Genomic DNA, 22,539 nt, shown 5'->3' with positions numbered 1-22,539 from the left:
TTACTTTTCAGAATTGTAAAAAATTCAACTGGGCAAAAAGTAGTGCTCTGTAATGCTGGAACCCGGGTTTTTAAGTAGCTTTGGGACCCTTCATTTGACTACATGCACAATGGAAACAAGTTTGGCTTTACTACAAAGCCACACATTTTAAATATATGTATGGAACTATTTCTACTAATATAAATATTAAAATAGCTTAGGAAATAGTAATCAAGTTAAAATGATAACTGGTCATATACAGTCATCAATTTCTCATGACTTTGGAGTGTTCCCAAATAAATCGTTCTTCAAAAGATGAGGAGGGTTTGTGTGTATATTTTAAACCATGGAACATACTCTAGAGTTGTCTCAGGATGAAGGTGATTCTGAAAGAGGCAATTTATAAATATTTTGGTAAGAACTGTATTAGTGGAATGAATTTTACCTCTAAGATTGGACAATATTCTAAATACTGATTTTATCAAAGTATTTTAACTCTAGTATAATTAACATACAGTTTTATATTAGTTTCAGGTTTACCATATAGTGATTCACCAATTCTATTCATTACTCAGTGCTCATCATGATAAGTGTACTATCAATCCCCTTCACATATTTCACCCATCCCCCTACCCACTTTGCTTCTGGTAATAATCAGTTCTCTAAGTCGAGAGTCTGTTTTTTCGGTTTGTCTTTTTTTTTTCTTTGTTGGTTTGTTTTGTTTCTTAAATTCTATATATGATTGAAATCATATGGTATTTTTCTCTGACTTATTTCACTTGTCATTATACTCTCTGGATCCATTGATGATGTTGCAAATGGCAAGATTTCATTCTTTTTTGTGGCTGAGTAATAGTCCATTCTGTATATATATACCACACCTACTTTATCCATCTAAGAGTGGGCATTTATGCTGCTTCCATAATTTGGCTATTGTAAATAAGGCTGCAGTAAACACTGGGGTGCATAAATCTTTTTAAATTGGTGTTTTTGTATCCTTTGTGTAAATACCCAGTAGTGCAATTACAGGATCATATGGTAATTCTCTTAATTTTTTTGAGGAACCTCCATACGGTTTTCCACAGTGGCTGCATAGGTTTGCATTCTCACTAACTATGCACAGAGTACTTTTTCTTACATTCTCACCAAAAATTGTTGTTGTTTTGTGTTTTTTATTTTAGGCATTCTGACAGGTGTGAGGTCATAGCTCATTGTGGTTTTGATTTGCATTTCCCTGATTATGAGTAATGTTGAATGTCTTTTCATGTCTGTTGGTCTTCTGTGTGTCATCTTTGGAGAAATGTCTGTTCATGAGGTGCCTGGGTAGCTCAAGACCCATGTCAGGGCTCTGTGCTCAGTGAGGAGTCCGCTTGAGGATTTTCTTCCTCTCCCTCTTCTCCTCCCTCTGCTTGTGCCTATTCTTTCTCCCTCTCTAAAATAAATAAATAAATATTTAAAGAACAAAGAAATGTCTGTTCAAGTCTTCTGCCATCTTTTAATTGGATAATTTTTGGGAGGTATTAAGTTGTAGAAGTTCTAGAAGTTCTTTGTATATACTGGATACTAAAGTATTATAAGCTATGCCACTTGCAAATATCTTCTCCCATTCAGTGTATTGTCTTTTAGTTTTGTCAACTGTTTGCTTTGCTTACAGAAGCTTTTCATTATGATGTAGTCCTAATAGTTTATTTTTGTTTTTGTTTCCCTTACGTTAGGAGACCGATCTAGTAAAATGTTGCTATGGCTGATGTCAGAGAAATTACTGCCTGTTCCTCTCTTCTAGGATTTGTATGGTTTCGTGTCTCACATTTAGGTCTTTAATCCATTTTGAGGTTTTTTTGTGTGTGTATGGTATAAGAAAGGGGTCCAGTTTCATTTTTTTCCACATAGCTGCCCTGTTTTCCCAACACCATTTGTTGAAGAGACTGTCATTTTCCTGTTGCATATTCTTGCCAATTTTGCCAAAGATTAAATGACCATATAATTGTAGGTTTATTCCCAGACTCTGTATTCTGTCCATTGATCTGTGTGTCTGTTTTTGCGCCAGTGCCATATTGTTTTGATTACTACAGTTTTATAGTATATCTCGAAATATGAGATTGTAATACATCCAGTTTTTGCTCTTATTTTCAAGATTTTCTTGGCTATTTGTGGCCTTTTGTGGTTCCATACAAATGTTAAGATTATTTGTTCTAGTTTTATGAAAAATGCTATTGGAATTTTGATAGGGATTACATTGAATCTGTAGATTGCTTTGGGTAGTATGGACATTTTGACAATATTTGTTCTCCCATTCCATGAGCATAGAATATCTTTCTATTTGTGTCCTCTTCAACTTTCCTTCATCAATGTTTTATAGTTTTCCATGGACCAGTCTTTCACTCTGTGGTTAAGTTTATTCTTAGGTATTCTATTATTTTTGGTGTAGTTACAAATGGGACTGTGAATATTGAGCCACTCTTGCATCCCAGGAATAAATCTCACTTGATTGTGGTGACTGATATTTTTAATATATTGTTGGATTCTTGCTAATATTTTATTGAGGATTTTTGCATTTATGTTCATCAGAGATATTTGCCAGCAATTCTCTTTTTTTTATAGTGTCTTTATCTGGCTTGGTATCAAAGTAATGCTGGTCTCACAGAATGAATTTGGAACTTTCCTTCCTCTTCTACTTTTTGGAATAGTTTAAGAAGAATAGTGTTAATTCTTACATGTTTCGTGGAATTGACCTGTGAAGCCATCTGGCCTTGGAATTTTGTTTGTTGGAAGTTTGTTGATTACTGGTTCAATTTAATTGTAATGAGTTTAAATTTTTTATTTCTTCCAGATTCAGTTTTGGGAGGTTATATGTATCTAGGAATTTATCCATTTCTTCTAGGTTCTCCAGTTTGTTAGCATATAATTTTTCATAATATTCTCTTATAATCCTTTGTATTTTTGTGATATTGGTTTAATTTCTCCTTTTTAATTTCTGATTTTGTTTGAGTCCTCTCTCTTTTTCTCTCTTTTAGCAGTTTGGTTAAAGTTTTATTAATTTTCTTGATCTTTACAGAGAACCAACTTCTGGTTTCATTGTTTGTTTTTTAGTGTCTATTTTATTTATTTCTACTCTAATGTTTATTATTTCCTTCCTTGTACTGGTTTTGAGTTTTGGTTTTTCTTCTTTTTCTAGCTCCTTTAGGTGTAAGGTTAGGTTGTTTATTTGAGATTTTTCTTACTTTATGAGGTAGGCCTGTATTGCTGCTATAAACTTCCTTCTTAGCACAGCATTTTGGACCATTTTGTTATCATTTTTGTTTGTTTCCATGTATTTCTTTTTTTAAGTAAGCTCTGTACCCAGTGTGGGGCTTAAACTCATGACCCCACAACCAAGAGTTGCATGCTTTCCTGATTAAACCAACCATACATCCTTCCATGTATGTTTTTTATTTCTTTTGTCCCCCCCATTTTTTTTTGATTTCTGCTTGTCCCATTCATTGTTTAGTAACATGTTATTTAAACTCCATGTATTTATGTTCCTTCCAGATTTTTTTCTTGTGGTTGATTTCTAGTAATAAAGTGTTCTAGTCAGAAAAAATGCATAGTATGATTTCAATCTTTTGAATTTGTTGAGACTTACTTTGTGGCTTAACATGTGATCTGTTCTGTGAATGCTCCATGTACACTTGAAAAGACTATGTATTCTGTTGTTTTAGGATGGAATGTTTTGAATGTATCTGTTAGATCCAATTCATCCAATGTGTCATTCAAAGCCACTATTTCCTTATTGATTTTCTGTTTGGATGATCTGTAGATTGGCACAAGTGGGGTTTTAAAGTTCCATATTATTATTGTATTATTGTCAATTACTTCCTTTATGTTTATTTTAAGCTGCTTTAGGAATTTGGGTGCATCAATATTTATAATTGCTATAAATTTTGTTGCCTTTATGATTATGTGAGGTCATTCTTCATCTCTTGTTACAAAGTTTGTTTTCAAGTTTATTTTGCCTGACATAAGTATTGCTACTCTGATTTTCTTTTCACTTCCATTTGCATGATGATGCTTTTCTATCCTTTAGTCTGCATGTGTCTTCAGGTATGAAGTGAGTCCCTTGAAGGGTTTTGTTTTTTTTTTTTCAATCCACTTCATCACCTTTGTCTGTTGATTGGAGAGTTTAGTCCATTCACATTCAAAGTAATTATTGACAGGTATGTACTTGTTGCCATTTTGTTACTTATTTTATTATTGTTTTTGTAGTTCTTCTCTGTTCTTCTTTTGCTTTCTTCTTTCATGGCTTTTTGGCTTTCTTTAGTGATATACTTAGAATCCTTTCTCTTTATGTTTTTACATATCTGTTACTGGTTTTTGATTTCTGGTTACCATTATGTTCATATATAACATCTTATGCATAGAGTGGTCTATGTTAATTTGATGGTCACTGAAGTTTGAACCCACTTTAAAAACACCAAGTTTTTACTTCTCTTTCCCCTACATTTTAGGTACCTGGTGTCCTACTTCACATCCTCCTTGTACTTTGTGAATCCCTTGACTGATTCTTATAGATATACTTAATTTTACTTTTGTGTTTCCTACTTTCTACTCTTGCTTATGGTCTTTCCTTTCTACTCATATAGCCCCTTTTAACATTCTTTTTTTTTTTCCTCTTTTTGTTTTTTAAAATACTTTATTTATTTATATGATAGAGAGAGAGAGATCACAAGCAGGCAGAGAGACAGGCAGAGAGAGTGGGAAGAGGCTCCCCACGGAGTAGAGAGCCCAATGCGGGGTTTGGTCCCAGGACCCTGAGACCATGACCTGAGCCAAAGGCAGAGGCTTTGACCAACTGAGCCACCCAGGTGCTCCAACCCCTTTTAACATTTCTTGTAAAGCTGATTAAGTGGTCATGAATTCCTTTAACTTTTGTTTGTTTGGGGAACTTTTTATCTATCCTTTTGTTCTGAATGATAGCTTTATTGGATAAGAGTATTCTTGACTGAAGGTTTTTTTTCTTTTAGCAATTCAAATAAAACATGCCACTCTAGTCTGGCCTGCAAAGTTTGTGCTGAAAAATCAGCTGATAGCCTTATGGGGTTTTTCTTGTAACTGTTCTCTTTTCTCTAGCTTGCTTTTAAAATTCTCTATCACTACTTTTTGCCATTTTAATTACTATGTGTTTTGGTATGTACCTCTTGGGGTTGAATTTGTTGAGGCCTCTCTGTGGCTCCTGGATCTGGATTTCTTTTTCCTTTCCTAGGTGTGGGAAGTTTTCAGCTATTATTTCTATTTTCTGTCTCCTTTTCTCTCTCTTCTCCTTCTGGAATCCCTTTAATGTGAATTTTTTTTAAGGTAATAATTCAAGAAATAGAAGTTTATTATACAAAATTCTGAAGATTAACATCAGAAATATTTTTTTCCTTTTTTATTTTATTTTATTTTATTTTTATTTTCAGCGTAACAGTATTCATTGTTTTTGCACCACACCCCATGCTCCATGCAATACGTGAATGTTTTAAGTTTGATGGTATTCCTGAGTTTTCTTAATCTATTCTCATTTTTTATTATTTTTTCTCTCTCTTGTTCAGTTTGATTGCTTTCCATCTCTCTGTCCCCCAGGTCATGGAACTGTTCTTTTGATTCCTGCAGTCTACTATTCATTCTATCTAGTGTGTGTTTTAATGTGAGTTATTGAGTTCTTCAACCCTGATTATTTATGTTTTCTCTTTATTGAGGGTCTCATTGAGGTCCTCCACTCTTTTCTTAAGTCAAGTATCTTTATGAGATTACTTTATTAAAAATATTTTTTTAACATCTTAATTTTATTCTATTTTTTTTCAATGTTCCAAGATCCATTGTTTATGTACCACACCCAGTGGTCCATGCAATACGTGTCCTCCTTAATATCCATCACCAGGCTTACCCATCCCCCAACCCCTCTCCCCTCCCAAACCCTCAGTTTGTTTCTCAGAATCCACAGTCTCTCATTGTTTATCTCCCCCTCTGATTTCCCCCAATTCACTTTTCCTTTCCTTCTCCTAGTGTCCTCCATGTTATTCCTTATGCTCCACAAGTAAGTACAACCATATGACAATTGACTTTCTCTTCTTGACTTATTTCACTCAGCATAATCTTGCCAAAGAATACATACAAATGGCTAACAGACACATGAAAAAATGTTCATCATCATTAGCCATCAGAGAAATTCAAATCAAAACCACATTGAGATACCACTTAAATCAGTTAGAATGGCCAAAATTAACAGGACAAGAAACAACAAGTTTTGGAGAGGATATTGAGAAAGGGAACCCGCTTACACTGTTGGTCAGAATGCATATTGGTGTGGCCACTTTGGAAAACAGTGTGGAGATTCCTCAAAAAATTATGAGATTACTTTAAATTCTCTGAAGCATATTATATCTGTTTCACTTAGGTCTCTTGCTATCATTTTGTCTTGTTCTTTCATTTAGGACATGTTGCTCTGTGTCTTCATTTTATCTCTGTGTCTGTTTCTTTGTGTTGGGAAAGTCAGCTATGTCTCTTGCTCTTAAGAGTAGAGGCATTCTGAAGAAGAGGCTCTGTGGTGCCCTGTAGTGTAATGTTGCCTGTTCACCAGAACCTGGCATTTCATGGGATATCTCTTGTGTGTGTTGTATATGTTGTACTCTTGTGGCTGAGCTACATTCACCTTTAGCCCGGTCCTTCAGTGGTTCTCTTTGCCTGTTATAGGCAGTGTTTGGTCCCTGTATTGTTATTGGGCCAGTCAGGGGCCACCTTGAGTTGGAGTTGGGTCAAGTCAGGCTTTTGTCAGAGCACAGTATCACTGGACTGCAGGGTGCTCTTCTTCTATTATTTCCTGAGAAGCTTTTGTTGATGGTTGGGGTGTGCAATCGGAGTAGATGTCCAATCCCACGCCCCTGTTGGGCCTATAGTTGAACTGGTTTGTATGGTTTTCTTCCCTCCTCCCTAGGGCAGGAGTAGTGGTGCCAGAAAGGTGCTGGGAAGGTGCTGGGGTGGTGCTGACCCCTGTTGGTGCTGCTTGCACACTGCCACACTTGTGGTACCACTTTGGATGGACTTTTGCTAAGAGTGTGTTGGAGGGAGTGAGTCTACAGGAGAATGCAAGGGTGGGTGTGGTGGTGGTGCATGTGATGTTAGCAAGGTTCGCACTGTTCTGCTTTGAGAGGAAGTCTATAGCCACTTTGGAAAACTCCTGCTAAAGCCAAGAGGCAGGGGCTGGGTCTGCAGGAGAGTACAGTGGTAGGAAGAGCTCTTAGCAAGCTAGATGGAGACTCTTTATGCTGAGATGATTGTTGCCAGGTGTCTATCTAGGCTGGGGTGCAGAGGAGGTAAATGGCACCTGCAAGCTCTTTTGTTCCTAGAGAAATTTCCCAAAGATCTCTGCCCCTCCAGTGCCTGCTCTGATATTAATAAACACATCTCTAGCTCATATACCCCAAGCAACTTTCAAACTGCTGTTTCTATACTGTATCTCAGTGGGTCTGTTATGATGTACCTTTTTTTTTTTTTAAGATTTTATTTATTATTTGACAGAGAGAGATCACAAGTAGGTGCAGAGAGCCCGATGCAGAACTCGATCCCAGGACCCTGAGATCACAACCTGAGCCAATGGCAGAGGCTTAACCCACTGAGCCACCCAGGCACCCTCTTATGATGTATCTTTAAGGGTGTAGACACCATTTCCTATTGCCATCCTGTTCTCCCAGAGCTGAGTACGCTGTTTTTCAAAGTTCTAGGTGTTAAGCTCCACTAATTTTAAGAACTCAGGAAGTGAAGCCCCTCTGGCTTTCAAAGCCAAATGTTGTGGGGACTTGACTTCCCAGTAGAGGTCCCCTTATGCCTGGGGTACCTGGTGTGGGGTCTGCTACTTCCCCTCTTGTGCTACAGCACTGCTTCCACCCACAGACTGTCCTGCATGTTAATTTGGCTCCCAACCACATCTCCACCCTCCCTTCCCTCTTCCATGTGGGCTTTTTTCTACATTTCCCTGTTGAGACTCTTCGGTCATTTTCTGGGTTATTTACACTGATGTGGGCATTATCTAGGTGTATCCATGGGACAAGGTGAACCTAGGATCCTCTTAACCTCAATCTTCCCCAAAGGCTTAATATATTTGTTTCTTAGAAAGCCAAAATTATGGTTAGATCTGTGTTCCAACAGCCATTTTGATGTATAAAATCAGTCATTTTGAAAATGTTTATTCCCATGGCGGATACAGTGGTGCTATGTTGAACATATAAAATTGAGAAAGGCTTTTAGGAGCCTTTGCTATTTAGGGGTAATAAGTGTCCATATAAGCATTTGGGTCGTGACTTAAATAGATGTTTGGAATGGAAGTCTTCATAGATTATACACTTGTCATATATCATGTTTCATTTTAGTTATTGACAACTGGTTATAGGTTGTATTATTCATTCTGAACTGTAGTTGCACAATCAAATACTTGCCTACTTTATGCATGACTAAGGAACTATTTATTTTGGTTAAATAACAGTGATATATTGATGGTTGCAGAGGCTACTTATATGTTCAGAGGCAACTGCTTCTTTATGGCTTGCAGGAAGAATATCTATCAGAGAAGGTAGGTGAGAGAGTGGAATCATTTTTATGAGGAAATGGATTAGACAGTAAAAATTTCTAACCACAAACCAACAGGTTAAAAAGTACAGGAAAATGTGGTGGAGAAAATAGTACATAGGCTAAATATATCAAAGTTTACGTTTTTAATTAGTCACACATCTATATAATCCTTAGATTCTAAAGGCATGGTTGATTAAGATTAATGAACATCATACTTAACTAGTTCAGAGATATTGGTCCTTTAATATCCAGAAGGACTTAAGTCATTTTTTGCTCTTGAAAATACTAGAAAATAACCAGTTTCTTTAGGCTGCCTCTTCTGAACTCCAATCAAAGCTTCTTTGTTACTTGTAGGATTCAGCCACATAGGGATGAAGCATTTCAGACATTGAGAAATATGCTATTTTATTTCCTTCTACTACTTGACTTAGCATAGACTACTTGATCCATTACAAGAGCAACCCAAACAAGAGAAAAGCTGAGATGCTCTTAAATTAATGCTTGTTTAAAGACAGAGATTTGGACTTGTTAGTGATAATAACTCATGGAAAAAGCTAAGGATAGATTCGTAAGGGAAGGGCTCTTGTTAATTAGTGGGTGTGTAAGAATCATCTGGCACAGGGGTTGACTCTAGCCTGACGTGCTGTGGATGAGCAGCACATAAGGGAGCAGCTGCATAAGTGTGCAAGTGATTAGTCTGTATTTCCAGATCACCTCCACTGCTCTTCATTTACAATTACTTCCTTTTGGCTGGAGGATATGCTGCCAAGCTGGCACCTCGTTCTCCCAAACGCCTTCTTTCTGCCAGTTTACAGGGGAGTGTTTTGGAGAAATACTGCCAAAACTTCTTTTCCCTTCTCACAGATTAAATAAATTACATCTGCTTAACATATGCAGTCTCTGTGGGCCCAGGAAGCCAGACAAAAGCTCTCTGGATGATGACCTCAACTGATATTTTGTCTTCTAAAAATGTATTCAGTTGGGGAGGGAATATTGTGCATGGCACAAAATCTTTGTTCTCTCTTTAGTTGCAATTGAGAGTTCACCTGTTGGCTCTACCACTTACTGTATGACCTTGAGCAAGTCACTTCACTTTCTCAGTATCTACATATTCTTCTTTATGCATTGAAGACAACATTTACTCTTATATAATTGAGGTAAATAGTGAAAGGTCTTTGGTTTCTATATGTAATGAAATACGAATTGAAATCCCACTGGGACGTTCCTTCTTCTTCCAGGATAGGGAGATAATACTTGTCAAATTGATTTTAAATTTTCTCTAGGAAAGTTAAATATATGAAAACGAATTTTCATATATTTTTTTAACACTGCATGAGGGAGACTTGCCCTACCCAGTCAGACAAACTGTAATGTGGTACAGCAGGATGATGCACAAACCAGCAAAAGAGAACAAAAAAAGGTTTGTAGCATATAATAAAAATATTTTAAATTAGTAGAGCTTGTGTATTTTGTTCAACAAATGGGATGGAATAGCTAAATGTCCATTTGCGGAAAAAATAGAAGTTTGATCTTTTATTTTAGGCTGTAGTGATTTCCCCCTTAATGCACTTGGATCCCCAAATCTCAAGGGCTCCTTTCATCTAAAGAATGATTTTTGTCATTAAAGTCTTAACAGTTATCCACCTAAGTGATAGATAAGGGCAGGATTGGACAAAATCATTAAAGAAGAGTGCCAAGAGGCCTGCGGTTGGGATATTAAGGCATGTGTACACTTAGGATGCAGGTGGAAAAAAGGGGACCAAACGTGGGTATTAACAGGACAGTGTCAATTAAGAACAATTTTTTTTTTTTTTTTAATCATGGGATCTGAGAAATGAAAGTTTCAAATAAGGTTAGAGGAAGGCCAAACAAAGAGAGGTAAAGAAAGTTGAGGCTTGGAAAGGGCCTGATGGGTTCAACAAGTAGGATATGACCAGCTTTCTTTAAGAAAGAATTTTTCTAATACACATATGGTCCCTGACTTAAGATGGCTTGACTTAACGATTTTTCTACATTACAGTAATGCAGAAACAATACACACTCAGCAGAAACCACAATTTGAATTTTGGATTTTGATCTTTTTCCAGGCTAGTGATATACAGTACAATATGCTCATGATGCTGGACAGTGGCAGTGAGCCACAGCAACTAGGCAGGCACGCAATCATGAGGGTAAACCATCAATATACTCAGCACTATTCTGTACTCACATAACCATTGTTTTTCACTTTCAGTATAGTACTCAATTACATAGATACTCAATGCTCAATTAATATTTTTTTAAGATTTATTTATTTTAGAGAGAGAGAGAACAAGTGTGCACAAGTGGTGGGGGGCAGAGGGGGAGCATCTGCAAGCAGACTCCCCGCTGAGTGCATAGCCTCACATTGGCTAGATCCCATGTCCTGTGAGATCCTGAACTGAGCTGAAACCAAGAATTGACACTTAACCAACTGAGCCACTCAGGTGCCCCTACTCTTTATTATAAATTAGGCTTTAGGTTAGATAATTTTGCCTAACTGTAGGCTAATGTGACTACTTTGAACACATTTAACTCAAGCTTTCTATGCTATGATGTTTGGTAAGTTAGGTGTATTAAATGCATTTTTGTCTTTTGATATTTGCAATTTATTATGGTTTCTTGGAACATAACCCCATTATAAGTTGAAGACTCGTATTAAAATTAAGCAGGATTCAGTGCGGTGACAGCAAGTCCAGACTAACAAAGACTCTTCCATATAATGAAAGAGATGAACTCGAGCTTAAAGGGGAAATAATTGGGGAAAAATATCCAGACTCAACTGAACTGAATTTGAATCTGCTACTGAGCTGTGATATAACACTCTTATGTCCTAGACACTATGTTAGATGTCACCAATTCTCAGAACAAAGCTGCAAGGTTGATGCTGTTTTCACTTTATAGATGAGAATTTGTAAACCAATATATCCAGTACTTACTAACTAGTTTTGACAAGTTATTTAAGTGGTACAAGACTTTAAATTTTTAAATTTAAATTGACATACAAGATTGTATTAGTATCAGCTATAAAGCATATTGATTTGAAATTTTATACATTAGTCAGTGCTCACCATGACCATACTTACCATCTGTCACCATGTAAGTTTACTACAATATTATTGACTAGATGCCCTATGCTGTACTTTTTAGCTTCAGGACTTATAACTGTAAGTTTGTGCCTCCTAATCCCCTTTATCTATTTTTCCTGTTTCACTAGACTGCTTCCCCCTCCGGCAACCACCACTTTGTTCTCTGTACTTAAAAGTCTGGTTTTCTTATTTGTTCATTTGTGTGTTTGTTTTTAGATTCCACATATAAGTGAAATCATACTGTATTTGTGTTTCTGTCTGACTTATTTCACTTAGCATAATACCCTCTTGGTCCACCCATGTTGTCCCAAATGGCAAGATCTCATTTATTTTTATTCTTATGTCTGTGTAATATTCCTGTGTGTGTGTGTAATCACATCTTTATCCATTCCTGTGTTGATGGACACCTACATGGGTCTATATTTTGGCTATTGTAAACTATGCTGCAATAAAGGTAAGAATGCATATATCTTTTCAAATTAGTGTTTTCATATTCTTTGGGTCAAGAGTCAGTAGTGGAATTACTGGATCACTTGGCATTTCTATTGTTAGTTTTTTGAGGAACCTCTATGTTTTTCACAGTGGCTGTACCAAGTGTCATTCCTACCAGTAGTGCAGGAGCATTCCTGATTCTGCACTTGCTCACCAAAACTTCTTAGATCTTCTTTTAATACTAGCCATTTTGACTTGTGTGAGGTGATGTCTCATTGTTGTTTTGATTTGTATTTCCCTGGTGATTAGTGATGTTGAGTCTCTTCAGGTGTGTTTTGGCAATCTCTCTGTTCTTCGGGGAAAAGTCTGTTCAGGTCCTCTGACCATTTTTAAATTTGATTGTTCTTTTTGTGTTGAGTTGTATCAGTTCTTTATATATTTTGGATATCAACACTTTATCAGTATATCATTTGCAAATATCTTCTCCCATTCAGTAGGCTTTTTTTTGTTGTTGTTAATAGTTTCTTTTGTTGTGCAAAAACTTTATATTTTGATATAATTCCAGTAGTTTATTTTTGCTTTTGTCTCCCTCGCTTGAGACGACCTATTCATAAATATATAGCTGAGACTGATGTCTACAAAATTACTCCTGTATTTTCTTTTAGCATTTTTATCATCTCGGTCTTCATATTTAGGTCTTTAATGCATTTTGAGTTTATTTTTGTGTGTGTAAGAAAGTGATCCAGTTTCATGGGTCACAAATCAGGCCTCAACCAGTACGAAAAGACTGGGATCATTCCCTGCGTATTTTCAGACCAAGGTGCTTTGAAACTTGAACTCAGTCACAAGAGGAAATTTGGAAAGAACTCAGATACACGGAGGCTGATACATGGAGCATCCTACTAAAGAATGAATCAGTCAGCCAGGAAATTAATGAAGAATTAAAACAAAATTCATGGAAACAAATGAAAATGAAACCTTTGGGATGAAGCATTCTACCACTGTTGTTCAACATAGTACTAGAATTCCTAGCCTCAGAAATCAGACAAAAAAAAAAAAATCCAAATCAGTTGTGTTTCTGCACATTAACAAACAGAAGAAAGAGAAATTGAGGAATCAATCCCATTTTGCACCCAAAACTGTAAGATACCTAGGAATAAACCTAACCAAAGAGGCAGAGAATCTGTAGAGTACAGAGGATCTATACTCTAAAAACTATAGAACACTCATGAAAGAAATTGAGGGAGGCACAAAGAAATGGAGAAACTTTCCATGCTCATGGATTGGAAGAACAAATATTGCCAAAATGTCTATGTTACCTAGAGCAATCTATACATTCAATGCAATCCCTATCAAAATACCATCAACTTTTTTCACAGAGCTAGAACAAATAATCTTAAAATTTGTACGGAACCACCAAAGACCCCAAATAGCCAGAATAATGTTGAAAAAGAAAACCAAAGCTAATGGTATCACAATTCCTGACTTTAAGTTCTATTACAAAGTTGTAATAATCAAAAACAGTATGGTACTGACACAAAAAAACAGACACATAGATCAGTGGAACAGAATAGAGAACTCAGAAATGGACCCTCAACTCTATGGTCCACTAATGTTCAACAAAGCAGAAAGAATATCCCATGGAAAAACGACAGTCTCTTCAACAAATGGTGTTGGGAACATTGGACAGCCAGATTCAGAAGAATGAAACTGAACCATTTTCTTACACCACACACAAAAAGAGGTTCAAAATGGATGAAAGGCCTAAATGTAAGACAGACACCTGTCAAAATCCTAGAGAACTCAGGCAGCCACCTCTGTGAACTTGGCCACAGCAACTTATTGCTAGACATATCTCCAGAGGCAAAAATGAATTACTGAGACTTCAACAAGATAAAAAGCTTATGAACAACAAAGGAAATAGCCAACAAAACCAAAAGACAACTGACAGAATGAGAAAAGATACTTGCAAATGACATTATCAGATAAAGGGCCAGCAACGAAGATATATAAAGAACTTAACAAACTCAACACCCAAAGAACAAATAATTCAGTCAAGAAATGGGCAGAGGACATGAACAGACACTTCTCCAAGGAAGACATCCAAACAGTGAATAGATCCATGAAAAAATGCTCAATATCACAGGGAGATAAAATCAAACCCAAAATGAGATACCACCTCACACCAGTCAGAATGGCTAAAATTAACAAGTCAGGAAATGACAGATGTTGGCAAGGATGTGGAGAAAGGAGAACTCTCTAACACTGTTGGTGGGAGTACAAGGTGGTGCAGCCACTCTGAAAAACGGTATGGCGGTTCCTCAAAAAGTTGAAAATAGAACTATCCTGTGACCCAGCAATTGCACTACTAGGCATTTATCCCAAAGATACAAATGTAGCGATCCAAAGGGGCACCTGTACCCCCAATGTTTGTAGTAGCTATGTCCACAATAGCCAAACGGTGGGAAGAGCCTAGCTATCCATTGACAGATGAATGGATAAGGAAGATGGGGGTATATATACATAATGGAATACTACTCAACCATAAAAAATGAAATTTTGCCATTTGCAAGGACATGGATGGAACTAGAGGGTATTATGCTAAGCAAAATAAGTCTATCAGAGAAATACAATTATCATATGATCTCACTCATATGTGGAATTTAAGAAACAAAACAAGAGGGTCATAGGAGAAGAGAAGAAAAAATAAAACATGATAAAATCAGAGAGGGAGACAAACCATAAGAGACTCCTAATCATAGAAAACAAACAAGGTTTGCTGAAGAGTGGGGGTTGGGGGGATGGGTGCCTGGGTGATGGACGTTAAGGAGGGCATGTGATGTAATGAGCACTGGGTATTATATAAGACTGATGAATCACTGACCTCTACCTCTAAAACTAATAAAATACTATACGTTAATTAACTGAATTTAAATGAAAACATTTTTAAAAAAGTGATCTAGTTTCATTCTTTTGTATGTAGTTGTCCAGTTTTCCCAGCACCATTTATTATATAGACTGTTTTCCTCTCTGTGTATCTTGTCCCCATTGTTGTAGGTAAATTGACCAGTTAAGCATGGGTTTATTTCTAAAATTTCCAATTCTTTTCCATTGATGAATGTATCTATATTGTCACATTGCTTTGAACTGTAGGTTACTTTGGATAGTATAGACATTTTAACAGTGTTCTTCTGAACCATGAATATGGTATATCTATCCATTTGTCTTCAATTTCTTTCATCAGTGTTTCATATATGAGTACACAGTATAGGTCTTTCACCTTCATAAATTTATCCCTAAGTTATTTTATCCTTTTTGGTGCAATTATAATTTTTTTTTACTAAAGTATTGTTGAGTCACAGTTAAATTAGTTTCAGATGTACAAGATAGTGATTCAACAAGCTTATACATTATGCTATGGTCACCATGCATGTAGCTACCATCTGTCACCTGACATTACTATTTTAATACCATTGACTATATACCCTATGATGTATTCTCTGTGCTTTATTTATTCTGTAACTAGAAGCCTATATCTCTCAATCCACTTTACCCATTTTGCTCATGTCCCACCCTCTCCCCTCTGATACCCATCCATTTGTTCTCAGTATTTATGGGTCTGTTTCTGATTATTTCTTAATTCCACATATATGTGATATTATGTGTTTCTCTGACATTTCAATTAGCATAAACTCCCTTGGTTCATCCATATTGTCCCAAATGGGAATATCTTTCTTTTTATGGCTGAGTAATACTTCATCATGTATACTACCATTTCTTCATTCATTATCTACCAATGGGACACTGTGTTGCTTCCATATCTTGACTATTGTAAATAATGCTGCAATAAACATATGGGTACATATTTTTAAGTTAGTGTTTTTGTATTCTTTCAGTAAATACCTAGTATTGGAATTACTGGATCTTATGGTTGTTTTTTTTTTTTTTTTGAATTTTTTGGAGGAACTCCTCTACTCTAGTTTTCCAGTGACTGCACCAGTTTATATTCCCACCAGCAGTGCATGAGAGTCCCCTTTTCTCCAAAAGTTCTTGTCTTTTGATACTAGCCATTCTAATTGGTGTGAATGGGCAGAGGACAATTTCTCATTGTGGTTTTGATTTGTGTTTCTCTGATGATTAGTGGTGTTGAACAGCTTTACATGGGCTTGTCATCTGTAGGTCTTTTTATTTTTTTTAAATTTCTTTTCAGTGTTCCAGAATTCATTGTTTATGCACCACACCCAGTGCTCTATGCAATACGTGCCTTCCACAATACCCACCACCAGGCTCACCCAACCTCCCACCTCACTCCCCTCTAAAACCCTCAGTTCCTCAGAGTCCACAGTCTCTCATGGTTCGTCTCCCCCTCTAATTTCCCCCAGCTCCCTTCTCCTCTCCATCTCCCCATGTCCTCCATGTTATTCCTTATGCTCCACAAATAAGCAAAACCATATGATAATTGAATCTCTCTGCTTATTTCACTCAGGGTCTATTCAGGTCCTTTGACCATTGTTTTAATCAGATTGTTTGATTCTTTCGGTGTTGAGATGTACAAATTCTTTACACGTTTTTAACATTAATCCCTTAAAAGATATGTCATTTACAGATATCTTCTCTCATCAAGTAGGTTGTCTTTTTGTTTTGTTGATGGTTTACTTTGCTGTGTAAAGGCTTTTCTTTTCTTTCTTTTGTTTTTCTTGTAGTCCTGGTAGTTTACTTTTGGTTTTGTGTCCCTTGCCTTAGGAGACCTATCTAGAAAAATGTTGCAAAGGCCACAGTCAGAGAGATTACTGCCTATGTTTCTTCTAGATATTTTAGTTTCATGTCTCCCATGTAGGTCTTTAATGCATTTGGTGTTTATTTTTGTGTGTCACGTAAGAAGGGGTTCTGTTTCATTCTTTTGCAGGTAGCTGTCCAGTTGTCCCCATACCATTTATTGAGTAGACTGTCTTCTTCCAAACCATGTATTTTGCATCCTTTATTGTAGATTAATTGACCATATGTGTGGGCTTATATCTGGGCGCTCTATTCTCTTCCATGATCTATGTGTCTATTTTTGTGCAAGTACCATACTGTTTTGATTACTAGAGCTTTGTAGTAGTTCTTGAAATCTTACATTGTGATATCACCTGCTTAGTTCTTTAGTGTCAAGTTTCCTTGGCTATTCAGGGTCTTTTGTGTTTTTTTAAACATTTTAGGATTATTTGGTCTAGTTCTTTCAAAAATGCTGTTGGTATTTTGATAGAGAATACATTTAATTGGTAGATTGCTTTGGGTCTTGTAGACATTTTAATGATATTAATTCTCCCAGTACATGAACACAGTGTATCTTTCCACTTGTTTGTGTTGTCTTTATTCTCTTTCCTCACTGTTGCATAGTCTTCAGCATACAGGTCTTTCAAATCTTTGGTTAAGTGTACTACTAGGTATTTTATTCCTTATGGTATAATTGTAATGAATTATTTCTCTTTCTGCCACTTCATTATTAGTGTACAGATATACAGCTCATAATTTTAAGTATTAATTTTATATCCTGCAACTTTAGTGAATTCTTTGAATATTGCTCATAGTTTTAGGTGGAGTCTTTAGGGTTTTCTATGTATAGTACTATGTCATCTGCAAAGAGCAACAACTTAATTTCTTCCTTACCAATGGGTAGACCCTTTATTGCCATTCCTGTCTGATTGCTGTAGCTAGGTCTTTCCGTATTATGTTGAATAAGAGGCAAGAGTGAACATTCTTCTTTCATTCGTGCTCATAGAGGAAAAGCTCTATGTATCCTCATTGATTAAGATCATAGCTGTGGGTTTTCATGTTATCCTTTATCAAATTGAGATATGTTCCCTCTAAATCCACTATATTATGATATTAAGAAATTTTTTCAGAAACAGATGAATTTTGTCAAAAGCTTTTTCTGCATCTCTTGAGATCACAATACTTACCATTTGTTAATGTGATATATCATGTCGATTGATTTACAAAGATCAAACCGTTCTTACATCCTCCAAATAAATCCCACTTGATTATGGTGAATGGTTCTTTTATGTGTTGTTGAATACAGTTTGCTAATCTTTTGTTGATGATTTTTGTATTTTTGTTCATCAGGGATACTGGCCGGTAGGTTTCCTTTTCTTCCCCATAGTATCTTTGAATTTGGTATCAAAGCAATGCTAGTCCCATAGAATGTGTTTGGAAACTTTCCTTCCTCTTTTATTTTTTGGAGTAGTTTGAGGACAATAGGTATCCATTCTTTTTTAAATGTTTGGTGGAATTCATTTGTGAATCTGTTAGGTCCTGGACTTTTGTTTGTTGGGAGTTCCACCCCCCCCACCCCCACCCATTACCAATTCAATTTCCTTACTAGTAATTGGTCTGTTCAGATTTTCTATTTCTTCCTGATTTGGTTTTGGAAGATTCTTTGTTTCTAGGAATTTATCCATTTCTTCCAAGTGGTCTCATTCTTTGGCATACAATTTTTTCACAGTAGTCTTATAATTCTTTTTATTTCTGTGGTGTCAGTTTTTTTTTTTTTTTCATTTTTTTTGTCCTTTTTTCTTGATAAACTCTAATTTTCTATCAATTTTATCTTTTAAAGAACTAGCTCTTGATTTTGTTGACCTATTTATTTTAGTCTCTATTACATTTATTTCTGTTCTGATCTTTATTATTCCCTTCCAACACTGGGTTTTGTTTGCTCTTTTTCTAGTTCCTATAGATATAAATTAGATTGAGATTTTTATTGTTTCTGGAAGTAGTCCTATGTCACTATAAATTTCCCTCTTTGGGACACACTGAAAGCTGTTCTAAGATTTTTGACTGTTGTGTTTTCATTTACTTTAGTCTCCAAGTACTTTAAAAATTTTCTCTGTGAATACTTCATTGACCCATGTCATGTAGTAGAGTGTTTTATTTGACCTCCAGGTATTTGTGTTTTCCATTTTGTTTTCTTGTTATTGATTTCTAGTTTCATACCATTGTGGTCAGAAAAGATGCATATTACTTCATTCTTAAAATTATTGAGTCTTGCATTGTGGTTTAGCCTATGATCTACTCTGGAGAATGTCCCATGTGCACTTGAAAAGACTAATCTTGTTTTTGGATGGAATGTTCTGTATATGTCCAACTGGTCTAAAATGTCATTTTAAAGTCACTGTTGGAGTGCCTGAATGACTCAGTCAGTTGAGCATCCAACTCTGGATTTCAGCTCAGGGCATGATCTCAGGGTTGTGAGATCAACCCCCCTTTGAGTTCCATGCTCAGCAGGGAGTCTGCTTAAGATTCTTTCCCTCTCCCTCTGTTCCTGCTTGCATGCTCTGTCTCTAAAATAAATGAATCAATCTAAAGACACTGTTGATTCCCTCTAGCATATATTTCATTTATTATATTCCTAACTCTGATTCTTTTTTATATTTTCTGTTGGCATTTTCACTGAGTTCTTCCATTCTCCTCTGTTGTCTGGTGATCTTCTTTATGACCGTTACTTTTAATTCTTTATCGAGTAGATTGGTTATCTCCACTTTATCTAATTCACTTTTTGAGGTTTTGTCTTATTTGGAGCAAATCCCTTTGTCTCCTCACACTGCCTTTGTGTTTATTCTTATTAATTAGGCAGAACAGCTACTTCTAACATTGAAGGTATGGTCTTGTGTATGGTCACCTATGTAGACTAGCTGGCTGGAATTGTAGCTGGCATGAGCTTGGTGGTCCTGGGGCATTCCATGCTGGGCTTCCTTAATGGGATGGCTAGAACTATAGTGGGCATGGGCTAGGGTATTCCCTCGACTCCATGCAGAGGGTGTCCTGGCAGGATAGCTAAAGCCAGTTGGTGCAAACTGGAGTGTGCTGGGGTTCTCTGCATGGAGGACACCTAGTGGGTTAGGTGGAGGCAAAGAGGGGTGCAGGCTGGGGTGTCCTGAGCACCCTGTGCAGGGGCAGTGGCTAGAGCCATGGTGTAGCATGGTCTGGGACATCCTGGGGTGCTCCATACAGTGGGTCCCTTGACAAGAGAGCTGTATCTGAACTGGGTGCATGGTGGGGGTATCCTGGAATGCTTAGTTCATGGGATGCTCTGGCAGAGCAACTAGAGCCATGGCTGGTGTGGGTTAGGTTGTCTCAGGGTATTCGGTTCAGGGTTTGTCCTGGTCAGGTGGCTACAGTTGAGGCATGGTACAGACTATGAGCTCCTGGGATGCTCTGTGCAGGTGAGTCCTGAAAGTCTCTTGAGCTAGGGGTGTCAAACATATCAAGAATTAGGAGATAAAAAAAAAGCATGTGCCTGGAGTGTTCCACAATGTTTTCTGCTTTTGTCACTTTGGCAGGATGGCTGTAGCTGTAGTGAGTGCTGAGCAGGGGTGTCTTGGTATGTGACATGCTTGAGGCTGTCTTATTTGGATGGCTTGGTCTGGTGTGGGCTAGAGGCCAGGGGCTCACTGTGGCAGTAGGCTAGCTAGGCTTCCTGTATACTGTATTCCTGTCCATGCTAACAAGGTGGAGAGGGAATGTAAATAGTGGTGCTCACCAGTACCTCCAGTGCAGAGTTCTTGCTGCTCTCCTGCTGTGTGGTGGTGGTAGGGCTGGATTCTTTATAAGCTAGTTGCTTTTAATTTGTGGCTTTCTTTCTGTGGCCTAGGGCAGATGCATCTGCTCATAGTTCCTTAGTACTATCCCTCCCCATTGTTATTCGCAGTGTTGGGACTGTGGGTTATCTTCATTAATACGTCTCCATCTCTCTCGCAGTTATGTGGGTTTTTGTGCAGAAGCTGTTCAGTCAGTCAGCTTTCACTTCTCCTTCAGGAGGAATTGCTCCACAAATAGGTTTACATTTGGTGTGTCTGTGAAAGAAGTGAGTTCATAGTCTTCCTGAGCCATCATCTTGGACTAGTCTCCAATGGGATTTTTAAATTTCTCTTTCTTCTACTACATTATTAGTATATAGAAATGTAACACATTTCTGTATATTAATTTTATATACTGCAACTTTATTGAATTCATTTATCTGTCCTTTGGTGGAATCTTGGGTTTTCTATAATTAGAAAATATATCTATCTGCAAATAGCAATAGTTTATCTTCTTACTAATTTGGATGCCTTCCCTTTTTCTTTTCTGATTGCTGCAGCTAGTACTTCCTGCCAATGTTATGTTGAAAAGTGCAAGAGTGGATCTTCTTGTTTCTGGTCTTAGGGAGAAGGCTTTTAGTTTTTCACTTTTCAGTGTGACATTGGTTGTGAGTTTTTCATATTTGGTTTATCATGTTGTGGTATGTTCTGTCTGAACCCAATTTGTGGAGTTATCATGAATGGGTGTTATATTATGTCAAATGCCTTTTCTGTATCTCTTGAGGTGATATGGTTTTTAGTCTTTCCTCTTAATGTGATATATCACATTGCTTTACTTTTGAATATTAACACTTTTTATTCTAGAATAAATCCATTTGATCATGGTGATTTTTTTAATGTACTGGTGAATTCAGTTTGCTGAAATTTTGTTCAGCGTCTTTTGTATCTATGCTCATCAGGTATGTTGACCTGTAGTTTTTTGCTTCGCTTTTTTGGTAATGTCCTTGTCTGGTTTTGGTATCAGGCTAATACTGGAGTCACAGAATACATTTGGATATTTTCCTTCCTCTTCTATATTTGTGGAATAGTTTGAGAACAGGCATTAACTTGCTTCAATTCACCTATGAAGCCATCTGGTCCTGTGTTTTTTTTGATTACTAGTAATGAAATTGAATGGGTAATCAGTCAGTTCATATTTTCTCCCTGATTTAATTTTAGAAGATTGTATGTCTCTAGGAATTTATCCATATCTCCCAAGTTGTCCAATTTGTTGGCATATAATTTTTCATAGTAGTTTCTTGCAGTCTTTTATGTGTCTGTGGTATTGCTTGTTATTTCTCTTCATGCCAGATTTATTTGGGTCTTTTCTTGATATGTCTGGTAAAGGTTTATCAGTTTTCCATATCTTTTCATTAACCAGCTCTTGCTTTTATAGCTCTTTTCTTTTTTTAGTTTATTTCCACTCTAATCTTTATTCCTTGCTTTCTTGTACTGGCTTTGGGCTTTGTTTGTTCTTTTTCTGGATCCTTTAGGTGTAAGGTTAGGTTGAGATTTCTCTTGTTGCTTGAGAATGCTATAAGCTTTCCTGTTAGAAGTGCTTTTGCTGTGTCCCAAAGATTTTGTACCATAATGTTTTCATTTATATTTTTCTCCATGAATTTTTTTCACACCTTTTTTTTTTTTCCATTGACCCATTGGTTTAATACCATGTTGTTGAGCCTCTGTATTTGCATTTTATTTTTGTTTTCCAGTTCTTGTAACTTATTTCTAGGTACTGTTGTGGTTAGAAAAGATGCTTGATATGATCAGTCTTTTTAAATTTATTGAGATTTGTTTTGTGGTCTAATATATGATCTATCCTGTACACTTAATTAATGTGTATTTCA

At 36.6% G+C, this 22,539-nt stretch overlaps 1 protein-coding gene across 7 annotated transcripts in view; it reads left to right on the top strand.

Moving 5' to 3' along the window:
• The window catches only part of KLHL32 (kelch like family member 32), a gene marked incomplete at both ends in the record, with an annotated part of 191,901 nt that overhangs the window by 168,842 nt on the left and 520 nt on the right, over positions 1-22,539 (top strand). The window lies entirely within an intron of this gene.

The sequence above is a fragment of the Martes martes genome (assembly GCF_963455335.1).
Source record: "Martes martes genome assembly, chromosome: 6".
NCBI lineage: Eukaryota > Metazoa > Chordata > Mammalia > Carnivora > Mustelidae > Martes > Martes martes.
This window is presented reverse-complemented; position numbering and strand designations above follow the sequence as displayed.